At 35.8% G+C, this 16,575-nt stretch overlaps 1 protein-coding gene across 6 annotated transcripts in view; it reads right to left on the bottom strand.

Annotated features, from left to right (window-relative positions):
• NCOA2 (nuclear receptor coactivator 2) overlaps positions 1–16,575 on the bottom strand; it is a 296,902-nt gene that overhangs the window by 192,550 nt on the left and 87,777 nt on the right. For all 6 annotated transcript variants that reach the window (XM_041768982.1, XM_041768981.1, XM_041768987.1 and 3 more), the window contains exon 2: positions 5,063–5,119. The gene's annotated coding sequence lies outside the window, so the exon portion shown is untranslated. The remainder of the gene's footprint in view (positions 1–5,062; positions 5,120–16,575) is intronic.

The raw sequence follows: 16,575 nt of genomic DNA, 5'->3' as shown, positions 1-16,575 counted from the left end.
TACTCGCTCTCGCACGTGCAAATAATCTTTTTTTTAAAAAAAGTGTTCTCATAGTAAAATGGCTCTACACTTAAGTTTAAGTTTCTTACGATCTAAGAAACAGCCTTATGAATTTTATTTAAAAACATGTTTTTAAATTGCTGTCCATAATTCTGAATTTTGTTATACCAAAATTTAAGTTCACTATAAAAATCAGGTTCCCCCATATTGCCAGCATGTTTTTCATCAGCAGTACACTACACTTAATAACATCACTCTGCTTGTCTATACCTATAGAAGTAGCAAGGCTGTTGTACTGAACAGATAGCCTAGATTCTGTGATGATCTCAACCTGACTAAGCACAACACACCTATCTCAGACACTTCCCTGGAGTGCACTTTGAAAGCAATGTGAACCCTATACAAACAAAAAACATTTACTCATGATAGATAGCTTCTGTTATCATTGCTAGTGCCTTAACCTCTACTACCACTGAGATAACGATTTTTAGTAGGAAGACATATAATTCAGAAATCAATGCTCAGTTTTTCTCTTTAAAAGAAAAATCAGAAAGCCAAAATTTAATGTGATGACACTGAACAAGGAAATAGGGAGTTAGCCTGTAGTAATATTCCTTTTCCAGTTTAATAATTTGGGGTATTAAAAGTGCTACTTCCATGAGCACTTAGCATAGGCTAGTACCATATGAACAATTAATAGATATTTCCAAAAAAAAAGGAGAATCAGAAGGAAAGAGTCATGGCCTGAAGGTAAAAGGAAGGAGGTGAGCGAGAAAGAAGAGTTAAGTGTGCTGAATGATTTTAGTTTTATGGGAAAAACTAGGCCAATCTGTTTATATTAGTGTGTACATGAAGAAGGAAAAGTGGAATATTAAAAATGCTTTAAAAATTGGCCTGTCAGGGGATCCCTGGGTGGCGCAGTGGTTTGGCGCCTGCCTTTGGCCCAGGGTGTGATCCTGGAGACCCAGGATCGAATCCCAGGTCAGGCCCCCGGTGCATGGAGCCTGCTTCTCCCTCTGCCTATGTCTCTGTCTCTGTCTCTCTCTCTCTCTGTGTGACTATCATAAATAATAAATAAAAATTAAAAAAAAATTGGCCTGTCATCCAGTTTCCACTGATGGCTTTGTATCAATAATACCCACTGGAAGATAATTTCAACCTACCAGTAAGCCTGCAATCAGCAGTCCACTCTCTTCACTAGCAGAGGAGCCTACCCAGTAGGGCCAGGGTTAGGATTCCAGCTCCAATACTTAAATAACTGAGCACATTTTGCCAACTGTCAAAATAGTTATTTTTCAGATCACAGTGCCTACCGTGCTGACATTTCAAGGAAACACCACAAAGGAGCAATATAATTAAATGTCTGCATATTTTGCCTAAGCAAGATATATATATTTAAATATTCTCAATGTTTGTTTATATTAATACCTATTTTCAGTGGATCGTACTCAAAGGCTCACATCTGTAGCTCAAATCCAGCCACTCTGTCTTTAAGGGAATTTACACATCTCTAGTTAAGTCAATCACACATCTCACATCTATGAATGAAGAGGGAATTCAAAACCCAACAAATATTCACTTAAAATGTTCCAACATTAGGGATCCCTGGGTGGCGCAGCGGTTTGGCGCCTGCCTTTGGCCCAGGGCGCGATCCTGGATCGAATCCCACATCGGGCTCCCGGTGCATGGAGCCTGCTTCTCCCTCTGCCTGTGTCTCTGCCTCTCTCTCTCTCTCTGTGACTATCATAAATAAATAAAAATTAAAAAAATTAAAAAAATTAAAAAAAAATAAAATGTTCCAACCTTGTCTTAGCCAATACAGACATAATTTCTTTTATGTCTTGATATGCTTAATAAAATTTTTAGTATTTAGTATACAACAACAAAGTACATTAGTATTATAAGAAGTGTATTACACTTTATTGTACTTTTGGAGAACTTCTCTCTCCATATATTAGCATCAAAAAGTCTGGCTCTAACTAATATGTGTACACAATTCTTCACCCACCAATCCCCCCGCCCCATTCTCCCACCCCAAATCTTCTGGTACACAGAAAACAGACTTAAGAAATAAACACAAATGATTCCACAGTGAGTTCAGTTTTCCATAATGAAGGCAAAATTACATTTCAAGGCTGTATTGTCAAACAGATTTATCTAATGCTTGCTCCTGTTTTGACTATCAATTCTAAGAGTATTTTATTGGCTAACTTTAAAAATGCTTAAGCTGTGAGACTGGAATGGAAATAATGATGTAGCTATAGATTAAAAAGCACAATTTGTCCTGTTAAATAAATTTTGTCTTTTCAATTCAAACTACAGAATTCCCTTTCTATATACTCAAATCTGAAATTTGTATTTATACTCATAGACACAAACCTTTTGGAAACTGTGAGGAAATATAATTTATCGTGTTCGCAAATCAAAATTTTAAGATGTATTCAACACTGTCTTCAAGAACATTCTGTCTACAATATTATTCATGTAAGACTCAAAATATTTTTATATGGCTTTCTCAACCCAGAAAATAAACTAAATAAGGAAAGCTGAAGTTCTATTTGAACCAACTCTGCTAAACCTCAAAGTCATGCCATTTCTTAAATAATTAAAAAATTTTTGTCAGATATATAAATTACTATACCTTTCAAGATAAGGGTTCTAAGTAATTCTATAATCACTATATTTCATACAACCTGTTCTAAGAAAAATGATTCATCTACCAAACTACAAATGCTACCTGTAAACTAAACTTTCTAATATTTTAAGGATAAAGAATGCTGATTCACAGCATACCACATTTATAATGGAAAAAGGAATCCAAATGGCTTTACCCCATGTGCCTCTCCCTTGTGCCCAAAAGTGAGCATGAAATCAAAGTGCCAGAGTGGAATTTTAAATTGTTTAGGTAGTCATTAAATTTCAAATGAATTGTCATGTTTCTCAGTTTGAAGTAAAGGTTAAGGGCAGCCCGGGTGGCTCAGTGGTTTAGCACCACCTTCAGCCCAAGGCGTGATCCTGGGGACCCGGGATCGAGTCCCACATCAGGCTCCCTGCATGGAGCCTGCTTCTCCCTCTGCCTGTGTCTCTGCTTCTCTGTCTCTCATGAATAAATAAATAAAATCTTTAAAAAAAAAAATGAAGTAAAGGTTAAAAATTAGGACCTGCTAATGAAATAGAAGCAAAATAATGTTTGACTTTTAAATTAATTTTGAAGTCCTCACATATCAACATAATTTTCCTATATTACACTTACTGCCACAAATATGCTTGTATTCAGGGCTATTTAGGCATAAAACAGAGCTCAGTGGTTAAGATCAAGGTCTTTGGAGTAGCAAATTGCCACTTACTTGATATGACCTTGGTAAAGTCACTTAACCTCTCTAAGCTTCAATTTCCTTATCTGTTTTTCTAAAGATAACTGAAAAGCACTTACATAATGCTTGGCACACAGTAAGATAGCAATAAGTAATATCTGCTGTTATTAGTGTTATCAAAGGAATCTCTGCAAGTTGCACTTGTAAAATTAAATGTGAATAAGAAATACCTGTATAATTTATAAAATTTTACTTAAAAAAAAACTTAAAGGTCAGACTTAATTCTTTCTATAAATGAAAATCATGGTGGCAGGAGAAACCAATGCCTGAAAAAAAAAATGGATCAAAAAATAAAACATACAAAAAAAATTCCAAAACAAACCAATTAACCAATAAACCAATAATAGCAACCAGTAACTTAGAACACATAACCAATAACTTAGAACACACAAGGAAATGAGTGGGCTGCTTATTCCTATAGCTATCTTTATTTTTTTAAGTAAGCTCAATGCCCAATGTGGGGCTTGAACTCATGACCAAGATCAAGAGATCAAGAGCTGCATGCACTACCAACTGAGCCAGCCAGGCAATCCTCCTACAGCTCTATGATAATAAATTCAAACATCAGTATAGAGAGTAGAAAAATGACCCAAAAATCTAAAAGTTAAATTTTGTATCCAGTGATAGTGGTAAATTTTTAACTTATTTGCTTTTTAGAGATTTTCAAATCTCTCATTCTCTATAAAGATATCACAAAACATATCCAATATGGTAGCATAATACAATAAGGAGGTAAGAAGTTCTCACACCTGCTTCAGGTTTGTCCGTAACTTTATCATAAGAACCTTCTAGGGTAGAGCCAAAGTAAATACAGAATTGGAAGCATTACCCTCCGAACAATATCTTGATTAAGCACTCTTTAGTACATAAAATATGCAACACAGGTAATTTCTCAAAACACTGAAGAGCCATATACTTTAAGTATCTGATATAAATTAATTTCACATTTAGAATACAAAAATTTCTAGTTTATATTTATAGATGCAGAGTTCAATGACTCTGAATATAAATAAATTCTTAATATTTACTACTCAATAATTACTTTAAACAAACATTTTATTTATTCAGTCTTTCCTATATACCAGGCACTATCCTAAAAGTCAGGAATACTGTTTTTTACCAAGACAAAAATAGTCTCAGTGTTTATGGAGCTTATACTTTCATTGGGAAGATTATAAAAAAAAACCAAAAAAACAAAATATATCATGTGATAATAAATACCATGATAAAAATCTATCAGCGTTGTGCATTAAGAAGTGACTGAGAAGCTATTTCAGACTGGTTGGACAAGAAAAGCCTGCTCATTAAATTTAAAACATTTGCTTCCACTTGCTGCCAAATCAATAGAAGCAATTCTTTTATTTATATACAAAAAGAAATGTAAACATTTTGCCAGGCTCTGACATTATAAATCACCTCATCCAATGGGTATGTTTAAACTCTTCCCAAATATACAAAGTAAACACTGATAAACAGGTAAAATCATTTTACCTTCAAATTCATTTCTAACACATTCCTACAGAATTTTTATAATAAAACAGAATGCTGACAAGTATACATTTTGTTTCTTATTTATATTCACTTTATTTACACATTACTCTGCTAACCTATAAATAGGATAATTCTTAAATATTTGAGTTTACTTAAAAATCAAAATATCCCAACAGACAGGCCTAATTTTGACTCACCTGTGCCTGTACACAGTGCAGAAGATCTATAAATTTGTAGCCAAATCCAAGAGAAATCTGCAATACAAACAAAAAGGCAAACATGAGTAAAAAGATGCAGAATCCTCTTGGACTCATTAGAGTGGATGTGATTTTTACAACCAATATACAAGTAACTCATTAATAACATCTCGCTGTTAAATTACACGATAAATCAAGAAGACTTGCTGTATTATTTCTAGTTGGATTAAAAAAAATGTACAATATGTAAGGCCACATTTCATTGTGAATTAGGAGGTGTCTAGTCTACAAATTTTGAGTTCCCACCATAATTCTTACTATATTTTCTAATAGCTGCATTGTCTCATAGGTCTCAGAAGGAGCACTGAAAGCTGAGAAGCAGCAAAGACCCAAGATCCCTATTTCCAGACTGCCCTCCTAGGACAGGCCTGTGCCCAGCATACAGTAACACAGTGCACAGTAAATGCCTGAGTAAACAAATAAAATGCACATCACGATCTTAATTCGCTGTGATTTATAGTTTATCAGGAATCAAAAGGCCTGAAATTGCTAAAATAAAAACCTAAGTCATAATTGTTTACAGAAGTTAAAAAGTGACTGAATAATTGTATCAAAAAAAAAACTTGAGTAAAAGATGCAAGAATGATGCTATATATATGTGTGTGTGACAATCTTAACAATTTGTAAGAGCAAATGTAGATAAGGAAGAAATGAACATTTTCAATCATGAGGGTACCTGCCCACCAAATTTCTTGGGTGTATGTCTTTGGGAACAAAGAGTTTAACTTCAAAAAATTCTGCAGCATTTTTTCTGATCCACCAAGAATCACTTCCTCTGCATAAAGAAGTTTGTTTCTAAGATGTACGTGAAGAACACAAACAACAAATATGTGCTGATATTTACTGTGTATTAAATGTTTATTACTTTAAGAGGTCTAAAGGGGAGGGAAATAGAAAAAAGTTCCATTTTGAGTTTTACCAGGACCTGATCAGTCTGGAGATCATTGAACGTAATGAAATGCAGCTAGAGTATTAGTCAGAGATGATTCATGAAAAACTAAAGAAAATCTGTATGCAAATAAGATGTTATCACAATAAGTAAAACGAATGGATTTTCCTCAAGTGGCAGTCAGTGAGCAGTGTGCAATAAACTGTTATGTAATAGGAGTCATCAATTCTTTCCAGCTCTACTGGGTAAATGTATTCACGATGCTGGCCTACTTAAGCCCATTATAATTCTATACCAACAACTAATTCGCTCAAGGACATCACACTATGCAACAATCAAGAGCTAAGAGTTGTGATTATTAGCAGAAGTGAGGATATTAAACTATTACTGCTTCATCTATATGATTCAGTACATTTTTACCAATACGCTAAGATAATATGAGGACAAAGTGCCAACGTATCCATGCTGAAGAAAGATACATGAGACATGAAGGTGTAGATAACTGATATCTTCATGTAACATCTTAAATAAGAGATATTAATAAAATACAAACAGAATTACAAAATGTTTTGGAAGTTTACTAAGGGAAAAATCTCAACTATTTAAAGCAGAAGTACAGGCACTAACAATTCTGAAACAAAGCAACATCCCTCTACTCTTCTATCAGTCTTGTCAATTTTCACCAAGTTTTTTCAGGAGAGCATTTGAAGGGAGGCAGGCGGGAGGAAGTCTACCCTGGTCCTAGCAGAGCGACAGAAGGAAAGACAGGAACCTTTCAAGAAAGGCCAGAGAGACACATACCACCTTCTTTCTTACTACCACTGCTAAGATAAACTGCCTCTCCATAAAGCAATGGGTCACTATCAGAAGACAGCATGGAGAGGCGCCTGCGTGGTGCAGTGGGCTATGCTTGGGGTTCTTGGTTTTCAGCTCAGGTCATGATCTCAGGGTGGTGAGAATGCTCAGCCCTCAGCCCAGAGCTTAAGATACTCTCTCTCCCTATGCTCCCCCATCCGCACCCCCTCTCTAAAATAAATAAATAAATCTTAAAAAAAAAAAAAAGAGGAAGAGGCAATATTGAACAGTGGAAAGAACCAGTAGGGTTAAACATCATCAGACCAGTTTTCAAAACCTGGTTTCATCATATAAATACTGCTGCTGTTACTATGTTTCTATCATTAACAGCAGCTTAGGTATGTGACCTAGGAAATGTTATTGTGGACTCAAATATAAAATGAGGATAATGTCCTGTTTGCAGCACCTTGGAGGTATTAAATCCGATGATTATATAAAGCACCTGGTACACAGTAGCTGTTAAAATTATTATCCTACCAAGTATGATCCTGCTAAATGTTGCTAGCTCTGACAGGTAACTCAATGGAAAGATGAAAAATGGAAGCTTCAGGCCTGCCCTACCCTAAGTAGGACTGATTTTCCCTGGAATGTCCTAATGGCTTTATCTGACCATAACTTTCCAGAGACACATAAACTTGGGGACTGCTGGGAAATGTCTGAAGCAGAGCTATCTTAAAACTACATCAAAAGGTGAAAAATACTACCTAATGTTAAATCTTACTATAAAGTTACATAATCAAAACAGTGGGGTATTAGCATAAGGATAAACAATAGAAGAGAACACAGTCCAGGAAAAGGCCTACACATTTATATCAAATCATATTCAACAAAGGTCACAAAGTAATTAATGAGAAAAAGACAGTCTTTTCAATAAATGATGCCAAAAACTTATACATATGGAGAGGGAAAAAGAAACTCAACCTTTACCTTGTACCATGTACAAAAATTAACTCAAAATGGATAGTATCATATATCTAAAAGTAAAAACTGAACTACAAAACTTGGAGAAAATTATTACGGATTACGTAGAAAATTTTTAAATATTATACCAGATGTATAAAATAAAAAAGACCATAAAAGAAAACAACCTGATAAACTGAACTCCATTAAAATGAAAACTTCTGCTCTTCAAAAGACATAACTTAAAAATGAAAACACAAGATACGGGTGGAGAGAAAATATTGGCAAAATAATTACCTGTAAAGTACGTGCATTTAAAATAAAGAGCTAAATAATGAGGATATCCATCTAGAATATATAAAGAACTTTTATAACTCAAAAATAAAACAAATAATTCAACTTTTTTAAATGGGCAAAACCTTTAAAGATTTTTTAAAATGTTATAGAAAATATACAATGGTGTCTCAGTCCAGTTAAACATTCGATTCTTGTTTTTAGCTCAGGTCATGGTCTTGAGATTGTGAGATGTAGCATGGAGCTTGCTTAGGATTCTCTCTCTCTCTCTCCCTCTGCCTCTCTCCACTCTCTCTTTAAAAAAAAAAAAAAAAGATATACAATGGGGAAAGTACACAAGAGTACTAAACATCATTAGTCATCAAAAAAATATAAATTAAAACCAAAACAAAAGGGACACCTGGGTGGTTCAGCGGTTGAGCATGCCTTCGGCTCAGGGTGTGATCCTGGGTCCAGGGATCAAATCCCGCATTTGGTTCCTGCAGGGAGCCTGCTTCTCCTTCTGCCTAGGTCTCTGCCTCTCTTTCTCTCTGTCTTTCATGAATAAATACTGTCTCTCATGAACAAATAAATAACATCTTTAGAAAACAAAACAAAATATGCTAGACATGAAATAAAACATTGACAAGGACAGGAAGAAACTAGAAAACTCGAATGACATGGAAATGCACAATGGTATGGCCATTTTGGGAAACAGTTCAGAAGTTTCTCATCATATAACCCAAGAATTTCACTCCAAGGAGCGTTTTCACTTCTCCTGGGGATAGATGATCATACAAGCAGTTGTATAAGGACAATCCTAGCAGTTATGTTTAGAACAGCTGAAAAGTGGAAACTCAACAATTTCCATTTGGAAAATGGATTTTCTAGAATGTAACACCATAACACAATAAAATATCAACAATAACAAGAAATGAATTACTCATGATGCAACAACATGAACCTTAAAAACATGTGCTAAATGAAGGAAGCCAGACACAAGATAACATATAATTCTATTAATTTGAAATTTCTAGAAAAAGTAAAAACTACAGAGGCAAAAATAGGTTAGTGCTGCCCTGCATTAGAGAATGGAAGTGGGGAATGGACACAAGAGAACTTTCTGGGCTGAGAGAATTATTCTAAAACTGGATTGTGGGTGATGCTAAAGAAAGATGTATAAGAAACACAAGACATAGATAACTGTCTACATTTACTAAAACTCATCCTATAATACACTTAAAATGGGTGCATTTCATGGTATGCAAATTATACCTCAATTTTTTTTAATTTTTTAAATGCTAAAAAAATGTAAATGTACATGTATCTCTATGTACCTCCCTTTCTTCCAGTGTGATAGTTAGGGTTACTGTGTTAGTAAAGGGATGTAAGGGACAAAGGCTAGTTCTAGCAGCAAAGGGTGTAAACATCTGACAAGCAGTGCATCAACTTGGTTGCACGAATAACACATCATTACTTTGAGGCAAAAAAATCAGAAGTGAGCCTACATCACACAAGAAAAGATTGCTGACAACATAGATGATTTTTCAAAAGATGGTGAAGGTTTAAAAGAAGATATACTTTCTTTCCCTCCCTCCCTCCCTCTCTCTCTCTCTTTTCTTTCTTTCTTTCTTTCTTTCTTTCTTTCTCTCTCTCTCTCTCTCTTTCTTTTCTTTTCTTTTCTTTCTTCCTCCCTCCCTCCCTCCCTCCCTTCTTTCTTTCTTTCTTTCTTTCTTTCTTTCTTTCTTTCTTTCTTTCTTTCTTTCTTTCTTTCTTTCTTTCTTTCTTTCTTTCTTTCTTTTAAATGGTTAGGAACAAAGCCAGAGGAAGCAAAATAAGAAGAAAATGAAGTGACATCTGCAATACTACCTAAAAGAGCACTTTATGCTACCAGAATGAGAGAAGAGTCGTACTTTGCTGTTTTGGTTTACTATCGTCACCATCATCATCAACAGCTACAGTTTATGAAATGCTTCTGGCAGAGAGCTTTACATGCCACTCATTTTAATCTTCCTAACAGGGGCACCTGGGTGGCTCAGTGGTTGAGCGTCTGCCTTTGGCTCAGGTCGTGACCCTGGGGTCCTGGAATGGAGTCCCACATCAGGCTCCTCGTGGGGAGCCTGCTTCTCCCTCTGCCTATGTCTCTGCTCTCTATGTCTCTCATGAGTAAATACATAAATTCTTAAAAATAATAGTAATAATCTTCCTAACAACCCTATGAGGTAGGTATTGCTACTATCACCTCCATTTTGTAGATACAGAAACTTAACTGACAAGTGAAGCACTTTGTCCAAGGTCACAGAGGTAATGCAGTGGTAAAGCCTGGATTCTAACCCAGAGTCTGGGTGCAGAGTCCAAGCATGCTCTTACCTGCTGAGCTGTTATGGAAGTTCACTGTTCTGATATTGCTATCATTTTTGCCAACTTGACTTGAAAAAGAAGATGGCAATAATGTGATTAACTTGAAAACTACCTTCTGGTTCTGGTACGGTACAAAAAAGAGCAGCAAAGCATATTCCCCACATCATCTACCCCAGCTGGACATTCTCAATGAATCCTGACATTCGTTTTTCCTGACCCAAATGTAGCCTCACAGTTTTCTCAAAGTTCTCACGAATCAAAGGAAATCATCACATTAGGACTGGCACACAAATGAAAATATATTTGCCAACCAGAGCAATTAACTTGAGGTTTTATGGCACATACTAAGAAAGAGGACTCTACCTAAAGAGAGCCCTACAAACTGCCATACTTCATGTTTCAACATAGGTCCTACTGATTACTGGTCTTGTTTTTTAGCCAGCACCACCACAGTCATCAAGCCAGTCAGATAAGTTGGTGGGACTGAAGGTTGGTGAGACTGAAGAGAGCACATGGGGAAAGAAGAAAAAGCTAGTGCTACTCAAATCACTTGAAATTTTTCAACAGTTCCATCCAAACAAATCTGAACATATATTCACAAGTGTTCACCTGCAATGAATGACCAGAATGATAATTTGATTTCTTTTTGCTTAAAGACATAAAAAATCTCAACACAAAACATACCTTTAACTCACCATGTTTCAAGTTATATTACATCAAGAGGAAGTCATACTTTCAGGACTTAACTCTGAGAACTATTTCAGATTACTGAACAGGATACTAAAATTTTTTGATACATATTACATATATTTTACAAAACATAAAAAGTATTCTAAAATATAGCTTCCATATACTTCAATAAGATATATTTAAAAATACTAAATATTATGAAATATTCTTATTAAATATTAGAAAATATTATAATAAAATCCCAAATTTGATGTGTTGCAAGTCTTAATCATATAATGTATAAAGAATGTGGACTGTCAGGTAAAATTCTTTCCCAATCATTAAGTTGATGGTACTAAAAATAACATCTATACCACAGAAGAATAATTTATAAGTTAACTAACTTCTATACATACTTCAGACAGCTTGTGTTTTCTTCATTTAAAAGGCTCTACCTCCACTGCAGACAATGACTCTTAACTAATGAAACTCTTTAACAAATAACTTTCATTTTCCAAAGTCTTTTTTAAGAGGGTCAACAATATCATCTCAAAACGTCCTTAAAATGACATTTAGCTCATAACTTATATATAAACATTAATTAACTTTGTAATTATTCTCTCCAACTACTTATTCTGCCTATTATACATATATAAGGTTCTTAAACTTTAGGTTTTGCTTAAAGAAATCTTCAGTTTTCTAGAACCAGTGCTTAAAATTATTGAAGTCCAACCTTAAGATGTTCTTGTTATTTTAATTCAGTCTAATCAAATGCTTTCAGTACAGTTAATCATAAGTTAAAACAAGTAGAGATTTAGATTTATAATCTAATAACTTCTATACTAAATGTAAAAAAAAATTCTAAATAGATATATACAAAAGGATGTAACATCAATTTTAAAAATTCCTAAGCTGCAGGCAGGTGCACATATATCATTGGTATAGTGAAATATAACCTACCCATCAACTTTATAAATATCATACGATCATTCCTTTCATTTTTGTCTCTCACAATGGGCCGAGACAAATACAATGAAGCCAACTATCATAAAACACTAACTCTTCAAAGAACAGTATTTTTGCCCAGAGACAGACTTAAAAGAAAAATTAGTTTCATACATGTAGATGAATGTACACGGCTCACATTTGGAAGACAACTAGAAATTTACTAATTTGGAGTCACTGGAGGCACAGGGGTAGGAAAAAAAACTGTGGAGTCACTAACCTGAATATAGCATTTAAATTCAAAGAAATGGTTAAGATAGTGGCAGAAGGAAGACCAGCAAAGATAAGTACTACAGAATCCAAGAGGAGATAGTTCCAAGGAGGCGAGGGTGGTTGAAATAATTCAATGCAACCGAGAATGATACAGTTTCTACTTGATTTGGCAAGCAGAAAGTGCTGATCTTCATAAGAACAGTTGCATTGGAGTGACAAAGATATAAAGCAGACTGGAGAAAGTTGAGGTACTGACAAATGAATAGGATATAAGGATTTGGACAGAGCAGGCGCTAATGATTACTATTATGGTTACCTTATGCTAAAATTAATCCTCCCCTCTAGACTGTGAGCTCCTTGAGGGCAAGGGTAAGATTTCATCTCCCTTTGATAAGGAAACAACACGCCTCCAGACAAGTGACTTTTAATGCTCCTGCAGAAGTCCTGGAGCTCTAATTAGGAAGCATGGCCCCCAAATTAACACGATAATATAGTCTTTAATGGAATTACAAGGAGAAAACAGAAAAAAATTAACTGGGCAGAAATTAATCTTTCTTAAACAAAGATAAAAGGCTCTGAGACGACTCCTGACCAAGACCAGAGCATGCCAACCTGTCAATCATTCGGTCTTCCCAAAATAAAAGGCCTCAACACACAATGTAGTAGTAAAACAATTAAAATTTGTTTTTCTCCCAATAATGCGGATCATCTTTGCCTGCAATGTTTCCCTTCATTCTCCTTAAAATAAGAATATTTATTGAAGCCTACTGTGTATACCAGAATATTAGAGGATTTCCATATATTATATGAACTGCAGAGGGAAGAAATTCACGTAGGGAGAGGAAATGGGACTGTGAACTCCTCTCAGAAACTTCCCTTCTCTTGAGGTTTTTCTCCCAAATTAATGCTACAATGACCACTCTAACCAATATGAAATGAGGCTACACTCCTTCCCTATACCCCTGAGGATAATGCAGATAGGCTTATGTATGTAAAACTTACAGTATGAGCGGTGGTAAGAGGTAAGCAACTGAATCAAAAGCAACATTAATACTGTAGATCTGCCTACCCAGGACAGGTACAGAGTCTTTGAGCGGTGGTAAGAGGTAAGCAACTGAATCAAAAGCAACATTAATACTGTAGATCTGCCTACCCAGGACAGGTACAGAGTCTTTGCCCTCAATAACTCATGTTCACTTCAAAAACCAGCCTCCCAAGAGCCAGCACAAACTTTCTGCCCACCAGAGGCCCCCTTCTGAGTTTGTTTTTCCTCTCAGGACAGGCTTCTTTCCTCCAATGACTGTCATTGTCACTGTCCTAAAGGAGGCCTCACCTTTCAACAGCCTTTAGCCACAGTAAATTAACCATCCTTTTAACATAATAAAGGGAACATTCATTAAAAAAAGAAAACACACACACAGACACACACACATACATTGTAAAAAGGAGGATAGGAGTCTTCTTAAAAAGCTCTGAAACACCCATCTTATAACCAAGAAGTAACATAAATAATTTGTCTAAAGTCAAAGAATGAGTGATGGAGCTGGGTGTCAGACCCAGGTCCACCTGACTCCAGGCATTAACTTCTTACTACTCTGACTGCCTGCCAGGCAAGCACCAATCCGTCAAAAAATAAATAAGTAAAAGACAAGAAGGTGGGGAAGGGAAGAGAGAAAAGTAGCAACCCGTAAATAAAATGGTATTTTTCAAAAGTTGAAAACAGTTCACATTTATGTATAATATATGTTTATGGCTGTAATTTTACATCACAAATAAGTTTTTCAAAGTAAAATTACAATTTTATATGAGGTAAATAAATGTAGTGGTATTTTACAAAGTTCCAGAAAGACTACGGTATTCCAAAAATGAGCACCAGATTACTAAGAAAAAAGCTATGCAGCTTAGTATGTTGGAAAATGGAAAACGGGCAGCCCCAGTGGCGCAGCGGTTTAGCACCGCCTGCAGCCCAGGGTGTGATCCTGGAGACCCAAGATCGAGTCCCACGTCGGGCTCCTTGCATGGAGACTGCTTCTCCCTCTGCCTTTGTCTCTGCCTCTCTCTGTATGTCTCTCATGAATAAATAAATAAAATCTTAAATAAAAAAAAAAAGGAAAATGGAGAGCATATCCCTGGAGTACAGCTAGTACCTAGTCAAATGTTTATTGTCTGTCTGTATGATCTGAGTCAACCTATGGATCCAACTGTCACTCAGAAGAATTATTACCAAAAAAGGTATTTCATTAGCAATTTGATTTATTGTGTGGGCCTATGCAGAGTTTCTCGTTTTGTTAAAAAATTTAAAATGCAATTTTTAACTTTACAACATGTCTAGGCTCTGACAAAAACACTGAGGAATACTGGAGAAAATGGGATCCTATGGCAAAAGTACCATTTTGAATAAAAGTTCAGCTCTGTAAGAAACTTGAAAATAAGCTATTTTAACTACTCATTTTTAAAGATTGGAAACTGACATTCAGAGATTAGTACCTCTGCTGACAATAGTATTTCTATCATCCTCTGACTAAAGGAGTGTCTATGAACCTCGAAACAAATACTACCCTAAAGACACTGGCCTTCCCATCATATCTTAAGTAATTGCTATGGAAATCATCATCAAATCTGTGTCAACCTTTGCATCACAGAAGGGCATTACCTATACTAAAAGTATGAGAGGTTTGTAACTTAGTTGTCAATCTAGAACATGTAGAGAAAATATCTAACAATACAAAATATAAATAAAATTTGAAAGATCTGGAAATAAACTTTCTAACATCCTAAATATACAGAATAACAAGGAGAGCTACCTTTTGTAATTATTGTATTAGCTGCTATAATACAAGTTTTACAAGCATTATTTTTACTATTTCCCATAAATAGGTTTCACCCCCATGGCATCTATCAATTCCATTTTGCAAGTGAGGAAACTGAAAGTCAAAGAAGTTAAGTGATTTCCTGAAGTTAAACCAAGAGGAAGAACTAGTAATGGAATCTCTGTCTTTCTGAATTCAAGCCTTCCTCTTTTCCCTGTTGTTTCCATCTTATTCCATTCTGCCAGGCTCTACTCCTCTGCACTCTGGCTCCACCCACCACCTTCCTCTCAACCCAGGAGAAAAATGATTTTGTATCAAGAAGATGCTTTCTAATATCCTGCTATTACAAAAACAGCCACAAGCATCATTCACCCAACAAATTCACTCAGTACAACCCAGTGAGTTGTCCAAAATGTGTCACTAACAAGATTATTCAATCATTGGCCTGTTATGCCTATATAAGCAAAGAAAATGGAAGAAATACTAATATTATAGGATAAAAGGCAGACGTGAAGAAAAAAATTTTAAAGCTGAGACAAGGGGTGCCTGGGTGGCTCAGTGGGTTAAGTGTGCCTTCAGCTCCGATCATGATCCCATGATCCCTGGGATTGAACCCCACATCTGGCTCCCTGCTCAGTAGGGAGTCTGCTTTTCCCTCTCCTCCTGAAGCTCTCCTTGCTTGTTCTCCTCTCTCTCTCTCTCTCTCTCTCTCTCTCTCCATCTCCCCTGACAAATCGAAATAAGGCCCTACCAGCGTGGTTCATGAAACGTCTGAGTTTGGCTCAAGAACAAAGTTTTTCTAGGTTTAAACCTAAATGAAGGGGGGGATCCCTGGGTGGCTCAGCAGTTTGGCGCCTGCCTTTGGCCCAGGGCGCGATCCTGGAGTCCCGGGATCGAGTCCTGCATCGGGATCCAGGTATGGAGCCTGCTTCTCCCTCTGCCTGTGTCTCTGCCTCTCTCTCTCTCTCTCTCTTTTTCTCTCTCATAAATCAATCAATCAATCAATCAATCTTAAAAAAAATCTAAATGAAGAAAAAATGTAGAGCTTTATTTTTCTATAAAGCTAAATTTTATTAAATTTGAAGATTCTCCTTTATTATTAGATTATGAGCTTATTATATTCTGGGGTTAAGTTTTCCTTACATTTTCTGAAACGGTGGTTGTCGCTGATGGTCATTTTTTTTTCCCCATGTAATGACTTGACAAAATTCAAAATCTGACAATCCTCTGTCAGTTCCCTAGATTCGGGGGGAAATTTTCAGTAGTACACAAAATCAAAATTTCTAGGTACCATTACTGGCTCATCTATTATGAAATGCTGTATTAATCCACATGCATGTGTGCATGCACACACACACACACAGAGAGAAACACAAATATAGGTACTCCCCTCTGGCACCATGGAAAAAGTTCATTTTCAGCATGAACTTCCAACCAAAAAATTCTTATTTCTACCCAAAGAAATGTTTAACACTCCT

This window comes from Vulpes lagopus, chromosome 9 (assembly GCF_018345385.1).
Source record: "Vulpes lagopus strain Blue_001 chromosome 9, ASM1834538v1, whole genome shotgun sequence".
Classification (NCBI taxonomy): domain Eukaryota; kingdom Metazoa; phylum Chordata; class Mammalia; order Carnivora; family Canidae; genus Vulpes; species Vulpes lagopus.
The sequence above is the reverse complement of the archived record's forward strand: the minus strand, read 5'-3'. Positions and strand labels throughout refer to the sequence as shown.